A 13,919-nucleotide genomic window follows, 5' to 3' on the forward strand; every position below is an offset into this window, starting at 1 on the left:
TCTCATTAATTTCTTGCTTTAAAACAGCAAAATAACAAAGGCCTCACATTCCACCTAATGTCTCTGGAAATGCCATGACGGAAGGAAGCCAGCCAAAATGCTTTCCTCCCCTGGGAGGCAGGAGGCATACACCCCCAAGAAGTTTTGGTACTCCAAATGTGCACTTCATCCTATTTGTATGTAAATGTAATGTTCATGAAGAGGGCTGGCTTGACAGCCCTGTGGGTTGATGTCTTCTGTTGATCCGTAGAACAGTGACAATGCAAGGAACAGAAGTGGTGCAAGCTTCCCACATCCTGCCACCTTAATTTGAAGGGGTCACATATAGACGGCAGGGGTTACAGTGACACTGTCACCTTGATACTTCTTTAAGTGACCTATTTTAAAAATTCCAGTTTCTGTAAAACAGCCTTTAAATGAATACTCTGTCCTGACATTTAAAAAAACTGTATAAGGTTTTTCTGCTCCTGTACCAATGTTTACCAGGGTCTTTCCATCATGGAAGAAACTGACTTTGAAGACCGTGGGTGTCAGGGCCAGGATATAAATGGCCAGGCCTAGTAGTTAGCATAGGGCAGGGTGCTGGGTTCCCATGCCAGTGGAGGTTCAGAACCAGGAGGTCAGGAGCTGAGGTCAGGAATCAGGCTGAGTCAGGAGGCCAGGGTGAGGTAGTGCTCGGTGAGCAGCTCAAAGCATGGTAGAGCCCAGCACTTCCTGCTCCTGACCCTGACCTCCTGATTCCTAGTATCTGACTCTCAGTTCATGACCTCCTGGTTCTGAACCCTGGTTGGCATGGGGAGATGGTCCTTCCCACCCCATCCTACATTTATCACTGGCCAACTTCGTCCCACTGTCAACCGTTTGTATGGATGATTTCCTGTTCCTCCTTCTGGCTTAAGTAGAGGAAGCAGGCCAACCAGAAACTCCAGTGTTCCAGCAATTGGGGCTCAGGGGTGATGCCCTCTATCTGAGCTGGTCTTCAAGGAGTTCTGATTCTAGTTGCTGCCAGTAAGTTGTTAGCTGCAGTGTGATGATAGACAAGAACCCTGTGGACCTGGGTTCAAAATCCATGGATTGCAGGGATCTTCCCAGCAGGCAAATGTATTTGTACAATCTAACTTTAATTTCCCTTTTAATTTTGTTTTAAACACTCAGAGGTACCTTAGCCAGCCAGGGAATAGGCATCCTTTTTATTCCCCCTTTTCCTAAATCTGCAGATTGAATTTGCCAAACCTTATGGAAAAACATAAACCCCTTGAGTTCAACTGGCCCTTTGTTGATAAGAGAAAATGGGCACCTCTTCTAGGAGCAGAAAACAAAGAGCAGAGATCTCAGAGGCGAGATTTTGATAGTCGGTGCAAGAAGAAGGGAACAGTCAGCTGTGAAGCAAGGGATAAAAGAGGAGATTTGAGGCCAAAGAATTGGTAAGAAGTAAGAGAAGGGAAGCAAAGTGTTTGATCAGAGAGTGGCTGGGAACTAAAAGGTTGTGAAGTCAGAGCAGCATCCTGAGATTTCAGGGCCATTGTGCTGGGCTTGGACTTGTAAGCTCCAAGTTCAAAACTGTCTACAGGGAGAATGGATTTGGCAATCTCCTCCTCAGTGTTGTCAACCTCCAGCATTTAAAAATCATAAATAGGGCCTCCAAAATCTAGAGATTGTCTCTCAACTCATGACCTGTGAAAGAAATAATACATCTCAGGTTCTTTTATCTGCTTTCTGGTTTTGGAGACTTTAGGGCCACTTTTCAAGCTTTTCTCCATAACCCTGATATCTAGAACATAAAAACGGACACACTGGATCAGACCAGTGGTCCATCTAGCCCAGTACCCTGTCTTCCAACAGCGGCCAATGCCAGGTGCTTCAGAGGGAATGAACAGAACAAGGCAATTATCAAGCCATCCATCCCTGGTTGTCCAGTCCCAGCTTCTGGCAGTCAAAGGTTTGGGAAACCCAAAGCATGAAGTTGTGCCCCGGACCATCTTGGATAATAGCCACTGATGGACCTATCCTGCATTCACTTATCTAATTCTTTTTTGAACTGTTATACTTTTGGTCTTCACATCATCCCCCGGCAATGAGTTTCACAGGTTGATTGTTGTGTGAGGAAGTACTTCCTTTATGTTTGTTTTAAACCTGCTGCCTATTAATTTCACTGGATGACCCCTAGTTCTTGTGTTATGTGAAAGGGTATATAACACTTCCAGATCTATTCACTTTCACCATTCATGATTTTATAGATGTCTATCATCTTCTTAGTCATTTCTTTTCTAAGATGAACAATCCCATTTGTTTTAGTCTCTCCTCGTATGGCAGCTGTTCCATATCCCTGCTTATTTTTATTGACTTTCTCTGTGACTTTTTTCCAATTCTAATATATCTTTTTTGAGATGGAGCAGCCAGAACTGCGTGCAGTATTTAAGGTGTGGGCATACTATGGATTTATATAGTAGCATTATGATATTTTTCTGTCTTCTTATCTATCCCTTTCTTAATGGTTTCTAACGTTCTGTTAGGTTTTTGACTGCCATTTTGCATAGAGCAGATGTTTGCAGAGAACTATCCACGATGACTCCAAGATCTTTCTTGAGTGGTAACAGCTAATTCTGATCCCATCAATCTGTGTATATAGAAACTTTCTTGTGGTTTTGTATGAAAGCTGAGATTTTCTTGTAATCAATTGACTCCAGGAGCTGGAGCTTAGGGAAAATCACCAAATAGGACAAGAATTGTGGATACAATCATAAGTTTGCAACATGGCAGATCCTAGCCTGCACTGATATGCATTGCATACTGCGCTATAGAAGTGGGCATGACTGGTTGTGCCTGATGAGCACAAAGAAACACATTCTCCGGCGGCAGAATAGAAATAACTTCCACTGACATCAATGGGCGTTCCTCCTGTCCTGTGATGAGGGAGCAGTGTCCCTGGGCTGGGAGCTGCAAGTCAGGGTGGTTATGCACTGGCAAATATGGGGAAGCTTGTACAAAATCTGCCTGCTCAATGTCTGGATCACGTTGTCTCATATTTGTCCCTAGCTGTAGATACATTTACAAAGAAGCACTGGGAGCTAAGGCAGTAAATTGAAGAGCTGGTGCTGAAGTCTGAAAACCGACTCACAAAACTGGCATGCCGGTGAGATCTGCAAGAAGGCCGATATCGGAGAGCTGCAAAGTACGATAAAGAAACTGTCACTGTAGACAGCTGAGTTCAGAGCTGAGATCCGGGAGCGCTGGGAGCTGAGATGTGAGCGGCAGGAGCGAGATTTTGGGAGTTAAGGACTGAGATCTGAAAGCTGGGAGTAGCCCAGGCGCACTGAGGCAGGGAGGCTGAGCTGAATGTGTGCTATACTCACTTGCCTTGCAACTGCAATTGGAAGACACAGTATGAAAGGCTGAACTGAGTGGGAGTTCCCTTTTATTGTCAGTGGACTGTATGTGGTAGGCTTAATTTCTTGCTGATGTTCTATATCCTCCAAACCTTTTTAGGAGGTATCTGTCAGTACAAAAGGCTATTTCTCCCTGCCAGAACAGGTGGTTATTATTTAACAAGTTAATTACCTCCGTTAGTCATCACAGGACTTGACTAGGAGTGAGAAGGCAAACAGCAAAGCACTGAGGCTGAGATTTCCAGAGCTGCTGTGACAGTTTGCAGAACCGGTCTATGTACAACTTATAAATTCCAGATTGATTTAATCAACTGTCTATATTCCTTATGTCTAATGATTTTCTTTACTGTGTTTGAATGCCCTATACTCCTTGCATGAAGGAGGCAGGGGAGTGGTGACTACAAGTCTATCTATGAACAAGGCCCTTTATTTTTTGTTTTTGTTTTTTTTAATAATTTCCTGGGTGTTTATCCGTGTTTATTACAAATAGTTAAAAAAGAGGTGAAAATCAGAGTAAAAATTAATGTAACAGTTTTCTGGGTAAATATCAGGGTTAATATTATGGGATGGGAAGGCAGAAAAAAAGCAACAAATAGAGAAAGTAAGAGTATTGAAAGTTAAAGCAGTGTAATGCTGCGGTTTATTTCATGAATTGCACGTTAACAGTATGTTCACATAGGCACGTACATGCATATGTATGTGTATCTTTCATTACACTGCCTTATTTTAACACACAGCCTTGCATTTACACTTAGACTCATTTATTATTAACATAAACACATATACTAATGTAACCTATTGGATTTGCTTAACATAATCAGTATTTTCATGTACTTGGGCGGTCCAAAAATTGAATGAAAACCAGTAAAAACTAAATAACAGTTTTGTAAAACTCAGGAATTTTTTGGTAAAAATCAGTACAAACTGAAAATGAAGGGCCTTCTCTATGAATAGATCAGTCATTAAAGGCTATCAGCACCTGAATAGATCTTGCTCAGGCAGAAGGAAAAAAGAACCGCATCCAAGCTAAACCCAGTTTTCTCCAGCTTCTCTGTAGAAGGCTAGGGTTTGAAGAAATAGAATATTCCCAGGAGAGGGAGCCAAGCCATCAGGTGTTGGTACAGCCTTTTAAAAACATAGAGATTGGGTGGGTTGGCCTGACAAAGGAAGCTTGGGAGGAGAGTGGGACAAGCTTTTGGAGGAAGAGGGTCTTTCTGGCTGTGGAACCAGACAAGGCTGAAGGAAGCTGGCTGCAGGAGAGAGAGAGGAGAAGCCCTGAGCTGCAGGAGGGGGTATTGTGGACACCCTAAAGGACTCTGATGAAGTCCCAAAGAATGTTCAAGACTGGTGAGGAAACTGAGGCAGGTAATGGCTTCTAGGTGTGTTACTGTTTTTTACCTTGAACTGTATGGCTCTTGTGCTGTCTAGATTAACTGTGATGGACACAGGCTTTGCAAAAGATTTCTATTTGCTTTAATTATTACATGACCCTACAGAGGTAAACTGTAAACCAGAGTGCCCACAAGGTTGGAGCTTTGGGAAAGATGTTTAAGCAACTGAGGCATCTGGAGGAGCCTGCATCAGTCTTGGGACCTGGGCAGTTGGACTGCAGGGTTCCAACTCTCAGAGGTGAGTGACAGAAAGAGACTCTGCACCCCAAGAGCATGCCTAGAAACCATGAGCCTGGACTCTGCTCAGACTCCAGAAAGGTTAAAAGCGCATGGTCCAGCATGTGGGACTCAAACGCAGTGACCTGGTGAGTGTCCAGCAGGGGGAGCTTGACTAGGGCTGTGACAGCTGCTTAAAAGATTTGAATACCCCATTCCCATTAGAAATTATAAGTAATTGGACATCCAGAATCTGGGTGCAGCTTTAAAAATCCTGCCCTAAAATCTATTTTACATAAAGTTCCTTAAAGGCTTCACAGGCAACCAAGGGATGGTTTTGAATAACAAATGTCCCTTTAAAGTGTCTGCAGGATCTTAGTGCAAAACATCACTAACCGGAATTCTGCAAAAGTGCAGGATGCTTAACATGATAAAAGCTACTAATATAGCTAAGTGTCACTAGGAAAAGGGAGATGAGGTGATGATAGTATCATTAAGAATAATTGTGGCTAGCAGCTTCGATTTGAGGACCTCAAAGTAATTTAGAAATATCAATGAAACAAGCCTTGCAACCCCACTGTGCGGCAGGGAGGTATTATTACCCCATTTTACAGACAGGTTAAGTAACTGGCCCAAGATCATAAAAGAAGTTGATTAAAGGCTTGATTCAAAGGCCATTGAAATCAATGGAACAATTTCCATTTCAAGGGGGTTTGAATCAGGCTACAGCAGAACCTGAAATAGATCCCACATCTTCTCTCTCCTGGGGCTATACTTACTTTAATCACAAGAATAATCTTCCCACTCAAGAGAGGGCGTAAAATATGGAGCAAGCCCCTCTACTGGATACAACTTGCACTTCCAACACAGAATAAAATCACATGGGGGTGATAGCACCCTAAAATATTTCACATTGTACTAGTGAAACAGCCTTATTATATTATGGAACATTTTTACGGCAAATACGTATTTTGTTTTGTGTTTCTGAAGTAGAGGCTTGCTGAAAAACTCCTATCCGACCCCAGAGCACAATGCATTTGAATCTTCAGGCAAGATATTCAAAAGATAATTAAAATCCAGTCCTACTTTGAAAAGAGACTGTGAAGATGGCCCTGTGGGGAACCATGTGTATTGTCTCTGGCAGACACCACATCACATCTGCTTGGTTTACAAGTAGAAAAATGCTTTTCAAACTACCAGCTCTGCAAAGTTTCTGTGGGATTTTGAAATCACTCTGGGTTTTTTCTTCTCATGTGTCGTCACTACTAATAAAGATTCTGCAAGTGGCTTGCAGTTAATTCTCTGGGTGATATCTGAGACAGAATAGAATCCAGCTCAGTCTCCCATAGTGGCACTGTGCAGTGATAACAGGGGAAAAAACTAGTAAAAACTTAGTGTCAGATATAGGCTCCGTCAGTGGCAAAATTTGTATCCAAATTTTGAGTACACCAAAGTTCAGAGGCATCTGGTTCTGTAGGGCGTTGGTTCAGGCCCATCTCTACTTATCTTTTGTCAGTGGAGTGAGTAGCTCTGAATAGAATGATCTAATCTGTTGAGTGTGAAGGTGCCATTTTTACTTACATTGTAATCTCTTTTTGGCAGGGATTGGTTTTTGTTATGTATTTGTACACTTCCTACACAATGGGGCCCTGATCCATGACAGTGGTCCCCAGGAGCTAGTGTAATACAAGTAATATTCTCACTCAGTCACTTTTCTGTCCCATAGCTGCTCTTTAAAGAGTTTTGTCACTGGCTCAGAGAAAAGGGAGGATTTTAATTATGGGTGTGTGGCGTTGGTGATGCAGACTTCCATATTAGAGGTGGCTGCATTTCAAGGTATTTCAAGCGATCTTTCAATATATTTTATTCAGTGTTTAGATTTCTTCTAGCTTAAAAGCCCCTACATAAAGAAAAGGTTTTGTGTGGATATTACGTGGTCTCTCACTCTACTAGTCATTGCCAGAAGTCCCCTCAGCTCAGATGCGATACTTTGTGGAACTGATCTTTTACAGGCAGCAAATTAGGGTTTCTGCAACTGAAATATCATTTCCGGTGGGGTTGCCAGCATTGTCTGTTGAGGGTTAATAGTTTGGGATGTGATATTTAATTGAAAGCCACTGGGTGTTGGCGGCACTTGCGGGATTTCATTACAATGAGCTGCTTTTCCGTCAGTGTCATGTTTACTTATTTAGCTAATTTAAATCTGATGTCGGAAACTGTGTGTAGAAACTGCACTACCCATGGCAGGTGACCTTATGATTAGCAATTCTGGTTGCCTTCCAACATCTACATTCTTGGATATGACATTGTTAGGTATAACCTCGCAAAATATCTTCACGAGCTGAATTCACGTCTCGGGACTCATAATATCACTCAGTGGGGATCTTAATTTATAATAGTTAACCTTCTGCCCCGGGACATTGCCATTAATGACATTAGAGAGTTGCTACGGTAACAGTAGGATGCAGGTTCCAGTTTGTTGTTGCTGTGTTTTAAACTGTTGGGGTAAATCAGATGAAGAGAAGAGATAGTGAGGATAGGTGACGTGGGCAACAGCCAATAGGGGGCTCATGTCCTATTCTGCTCCTGCTGTCCTCTAGGGTCAAAAAATTCTTGAGCGGTCGTGGAGTTCTGCCAGGCTGGTTTGAAATTTTGGGAAAATGTCATCACCATTTTTTCCCATTTTTTTTTTCCAATTAAAATTTGAAAATTTCCATTGAATTTGGAAAAATTTCAGTCAGCACAAAACTGTAACGTACAGTGATGTTCCTTAAAAACATCCCAATCGACTTTGACCACCGCCCTCCCATTCTGCAAAGTCGTAGGCACAGGTTGAACTGTACGCATTATGAATGGTCGCAGGGACTTAAACGGCACTACTCACAGTACGTAAAGTGAAGTGCATGCGGTAAGTCTTCGCAGGATAGCTAACTGGGATGACCTCAGTATGGGCAGTATTTCTTATGCATTGCCTTAGCACGTGCCGTATTCCCTGTAGTTGTAACTGTAGGGAATACTGCACACACACTGGCAATGATACCAATTTACCTAAGGTGAAATGGGAAGGTGTTTAAGGTGTGCACTCTATTGGAAGACACAGTGTGCTTAAATACAGGTCACAATATGGAGTGATATGTTGAGATTACAACTGCAAGGAATATTCTCCTGTCATTTGTACGTCTGTAGTCTTGTTGCTGTCATTCGGCTTGCATGACTGTTACTGGCTCAACAGCTATAAATACAAAGGCCCCAGTTCTTATTCCCAGGAACATACTGGAGAAAGCTCTGTGCTAGTTCAAATCAAACCATTTCCAAAGTAAAATCATGCGGTTACATTATCTTCTCATTTACACCAGTGTGACACAAATTGTCCTCATTCAGCTTCGCAGGGCTGTCTTGGTGTCAGCAAAGGGAGAATTTGGCCTGTGGTGTCTTCAAGTGCTGTTTGAGTACTTGTATTGATTGAACTGGCCCCTGACTTTGTTCATGACAACAATATTTTCCCATGGTATTCTAAAGTCTCCTAACTCCACCAAGTGGAGGATCACTTCACTGCACCTCTACCAGTAGCCAGGAAACACTGCCAGATGAAAATGCAAAAGAGCAAGGAATTTGGCACCAATCACAATAGCCACTGGTCACCTCGGAAGCTGAGATAAAGACGGGATTGGATAAAATAAGCCTCCTTTGCCTCCCTCCACCTGAGTTTTCAAAACACTTAGGAACAAAACCTCCTCTTGTTTCTGGCATGCACTGGAACCAGATGCACCACAGCACTTTGAGAATGTTTTAATGGGATTTCTGGCCATCTGCAGGCTGGGTTTGGGTGAGAGGGCCCACCATACCCCCTTCTAAAGTGGGAGGAGAGGAGCCCATCAGCTTTCCTTCCGAAGGACTGCAAGCAGGATGGGAGGGCTGCCAGTTGCCCCAGACTGTAAGACATGACACCACCAGGCTGCACTCTAACAAGGTAAAGCAGCCAGGCTGTTGGTCACTCCAAAAGGCATCGGAAGGTTTTAGGCCCCGTAGGTCACCATTTAGTGTCTCAGCAGAGACAGCGGGCAGGAGAGAGCCAGGGCTTGTGCAGGGAAGAGGTTGTGTGAGTAGGGTAGAAGTTTAGATCCTCCTCGCTATTCTGCATGGTAGAGCCTCCTGAAGGGTGTATTGGGAAGAGACCCCTAGATAGGGGGCCATAATTGGGTAAGTATCTGAACTGTACCAGGGCTCTGAAGCTTTGGGTAAATATCTAGTATCCTTGTATCTGTGAACAACAGGGCAAGAGAGTGCAGTTGTTTAGGGTGATCCAAATGGGGCATAAAAAGGAGCCAGGGCTGGCCCCCTATTGTGTAGTGCTCTCAAACACTAAGCCACACCTCAGGGGTGTGGTGAGACATGAAAAAGGACACTGCCGAATCCAGCAGAGTCTTTTCTCCAGATTCTTGGAACCATTATTTTAGAAATTAAAGCTGAGATTTTTCAGTCACCGAAGGGATTTGGATCCTCAATCAGCCTCAGCCTGTACTGACATCAGCTGACATTGTTTAAGCTAATTTACCCAAAATGCACATGGACTCACACTGAATTATTTAATAAGTTATTTTTCATTGCTGAGGAGTTTTAAAGAAAAGTGTCTTTTTAATGCCATTGAGTCTTGTCCTATCTGTGATGGATTATTAGACAATTGAATAGAGCTTCTCCTCTGGGATCTTATGATATTTGGCAGCAAGGTATGTAATTCCCACATACTTGTGGATAGATATAGCAACTAGAATTGGGATGTGATAATAAAATTCAATCATGATATATCGTACTAGTAACTAAAGCCAGACAGCAATTTGTATGAGCAGAAAGCCCAATCTAACTGACTACTATCGGGGGGAGGAGGAGATAGGGGGTGGGGGAGAAGTGTCAACAATATTTATGCAAGAGAATTTAGGGGCAGTGTCATTACAGTTCTGCCCATTCATGTGATGATAAGTATATATGAAAACAGTATTGTTTCAATGACAGTGCAAGTGACCAAAGGCTTACAGGGAAACATCACTGAAGAGGAAATTTTAGGAATGGGGAAGCAATTCTAAAAGGAGCCTAAATGAGCTGGTTCTGGAGCCTTTTATAATGCTCTTGGAGAATGATTGTGGTAGTCATTTTTGAAGGCAGCTTGTAAGTAAGATTATTCCAGACAGCTTAAAGCAGAATTGATTCATGGCATCTTAAAACCTTATTCAATCCTACATAGTATGGTGCCTACCTATCAGTATTGCTAGTAAGACTGGGGAAACAAATGTAGGCAAGGCCATAGAACTGAGTTAATACATTCAAATCAATCCGGGTTCCTGAAGACACACTAGTGATGATGAGATGATTGCCCCTCTACATTGCAAGTGTTCTGGTCTTGTTTTTCAAGTGCTATATGAATTTTTACTACTATTTGCCAGATTGACAGCCCAATGAATGCTTTGGCTGAATGAGTTTCTGTCTGTATGCAGTAGCTGGAGGGTTAATTTTTTAATTCAATTCATGCATTACATTAGATGGAGATATTGTTCAAGCAACCGGAACGCAAAGTGAGAACAAAGACCCCAACTCAGCAAGATGCATATACGTATGCATACTCCCCTTGCTGAATTGAGGTCTAATGCACTCATCTCTGGGTCGGTTGCTTTCAGAGCTGTTTGCATTGGTTGTGGAATCTCAGGAAGAGCAGACTAATAGCAAGGACTCTCTCGCCAGCTGTTCCTGGTGGTAGTTTTGGTTATGGTATCTGGAATGGGGTGTTCACCCCACACCGAAGAGGAAGGGGTTAATGGAGGCCTCATGGGCCTGTCACACCCTGTCTCAGGGAGGAGCAGTGAGGGTGAATCCTCCAAGCAGCCTAGGGAGGCCACGCAGGAAGCAGCCAATCAGGGCCCAGCGGGCTCACATAAAAGGGAGTTGCAGAGCAGGGCCAGTGGCTTCTGGGCATTGAGGGAGTGAGGACTGTGTCCCCTGAGAGAATAGGAGTGCCTTGGACACTGCAGCAGCAACTAGCAAGGACTGGGGGAGCAAGAGGGAGCTCCTCACTGGCTGCTAGGACTAGCTGGCTCAAGGCCCCAAGAAGACGGCAAAGAAGGTGCTGGGGCCGTGGGGAAGTGGCCCAAGAAACTTAAGCAGCAGAGGAGGAAATGAAGGAGTCGCAGCATGAGGCTGTTATCTACAGGGTCCCTGGGTTGGGACCCGGAGTAGTGAGTGGGCCCAGGTCCCCTGCACTCACCATTGCGGAAGTGGCTGGACTCTAGAACTGGGAGTTACTTCCCCTCTGGAAGGGGGAAAACACAGTTGGATCAGTGTTCTGGATGTGGATGGATACCGTGTAAAAGCTTCACCCAATTTATGAATTTTAACAGGCAAATAAATTTGTTTATGCTTAAAAACCAGATCATTAGTATTAAACTTCCCCAGTGTGTCCCTGCTGTCACAAACTACCCTCCTTCTCCAAAGGGAAAACCTGCAGTGACTAAAAACGATGACAGTAAAGGGTATTCCACAGCTGATCAGTCAGGGAACATCTCTAGTAGGTGCAGCTGAATGCTACATTAGACACCGCTACTGCTCTTGCATGTGTTGACTTTTATCGACTTCCAATTATTCTAAAATTTATTCTCCTTTCCTTTTCACCCCTGCCACACACCCTGCAACACTTATTGTTTAGCTAGGATAAAACATAGTGGCTATAATATCTCATGCTTCAGGGCATAAGCCAACCACTTACTCTCTGGAGTCAGGCAGGAACTTCCCCTATGGGTGAGTTAGTTTATTATATCCCATTGGTGTTGGGGTCCCCCGCCACATCGTACACTGAAGGAGCTGGTATTTGGCCACTCTCAGAGACAGGATACTGCACTAAAGGACCGCTTGTCTGATCTAGTCTGGCAGTTCTATGTTCTCCTCAAAAGACTTTAAAATGGAGTTTAATGTAAACAATGTCGTGGGATTACTTTATGAGAGGGCTGCATATATGTATTTAATATAAAAAGTGCCATCTACTGGAATGTAATAAGTGGCATTGTTCATAATGTAATAGGCTCAGTAAAGTTCTTATTAGGCACTGAAAATGGTTTCCTGAATCCAGTTCTTAACATAATGTCAAAAGCAACGATGGTGTAAGTCCTCCCCCATAAATAGCTAATGCCTTCTTGTTCTTTGGCATCCCACCATTTAAACATTTAGCCATACCAGGTTGTACTGCAATCCAATCTTACATCTAGAAATGGCTGGAAAATGGTTTAAAAAAAAAAGCATGAAATTCTTTTTTCAGTTTTTTAAATCAAAAATTGAGATTTTGATAAACTTTGGTTTTTTTTTAATTCCCATCAGCTCTACGTGCCGTCTATAAAACCGGGGCCTCCTCAGGACTTGGATGAATATTGGTGAAGGAAACCTAGATTCTTCAGGAAGTGCTCTTGGTGATGGAAGTGCAGTGCTTGAGTCTGAACCAGTTACCAATGCTATTGTTAGGGATGGTGGGGTTAAGGGGCTACCTGCCATTATTCAGATGAAACAGAAGACAGAACTTGACCACTTGCTATGTAAAATTCAATAGCAGTTTGAGCTAGAAAAGGTACATTAAGGCTGGTGTCCGTGCCTCATTTGGCCTCTAATATGCCCATGTATAGGTAGAACGGAAATCATATTGCTCTTATTTAATATGTCCATTATGACCTATATTTTCAAAAGTAACGAGTGATTGTGGGTGCTCAATTTGAGAGGCCTGATTTTTCAGAAAGTGTTGAGCATCTTCTGAAAATCAGAACCCATTAATGTGTCTCAGGGTGGGCACCCAAAAATCAGTTGCCCCTTTGGAAAATGTAGGCCTGTGTTCCTTGCCTCCTGTCCTAGGCAGTTCAGTGATGCGGGACAGTAGTAAACAGCTGCTGCATTTCACTCCAGAGGTAGTTGAACCCCTGTGGTGGATCAAGTGTTTCCTGGGTATAGTTTGTAAAGAACGCTGTGGTGAATAAATACTCATTTATTAGTAATTTCACTTCCCCAAGGCTTTTTCTTTCCAGTGTCTGGGTACAAAGCTGCCTTGAAGCTGGTATGGTGAGACCGAGAGCAGATTGTGCTTCAAAATCCTTTGGATCAGCACATGGACCTTCCAATAACAACTTCATCCGAATGGCTCACGAGCACCTCCATCTCTTTAAGCACTGAATCCCATGCACCTTCAGTTCACAGCGATCTTGAAAATGTGAAGTGATTACATTTTTTTCCCATTTACACTCAATTCTCAGTGTGAGACGTAGAAATTTATATAGAGCGCTCCTTAAAAAAAAAAGCAAAAAAAACCCAACACCAAAACCTTGAGTTTCTAGTCACAGCAGTTACTGCCCCTGTGCGTTCAGCCTTACAGCTCCTGCTGTTGAACCAAACTATCCCTTCTGGGTTGCAGCAGCATCATGAACATTACTGAACTTACACTGCTGAGCTGAACATACCAACTGTACTTGAAAAGCTGGGCTCCCGAGTGTGTGGGAAAAGGCATTGAGCTAAGTTAATTAAACCCCAATGGATTGAATCAGCCTCATGGTTGCTGCACCACAGGGACACCCAATATTTCAGAACAAGCACAAGCCTGGAACGGCTGAGACTGTTGGAGTGAGAGAGGAAACGGCAAAAGCCATTCAACAGCTCTCTAGGGGCTTGATTAAAGTAGCGGCAAGGGCTTGTCTAGAAAGAGTTAGTGCACAGCAAGCTGGAGTGTAAACCTACAGCACACTAGCTTGCTGTGCATTAAGTAGCCAAGCAGACCCTGCTAACCTGCACGGAGAAGTTTCCTACTGCACTTTGGCGTACTCCTGCTTGAAACAACTTCAGAGGAAGTAATCGGCCTTCAAAAGCTTGCAGGCTAACAGAACTGCTGCTACCATCTACCTTGGGCGATGAC

The sequence above is a fragment of the Chelonia mydas genome, chromosome 14 (assembly GCF_015237465.2).
Source record: "Chelonia mydas isolate rCheMyd1 chromosome 14, rCheMyd1.pri.v2, whole genome shotgun sequence".
Lineage (NCBI taxonomy): Eukaryota > Metazoa > Chordata > Testudines > Cheloniidae > Chelonia > Chelonia mydas.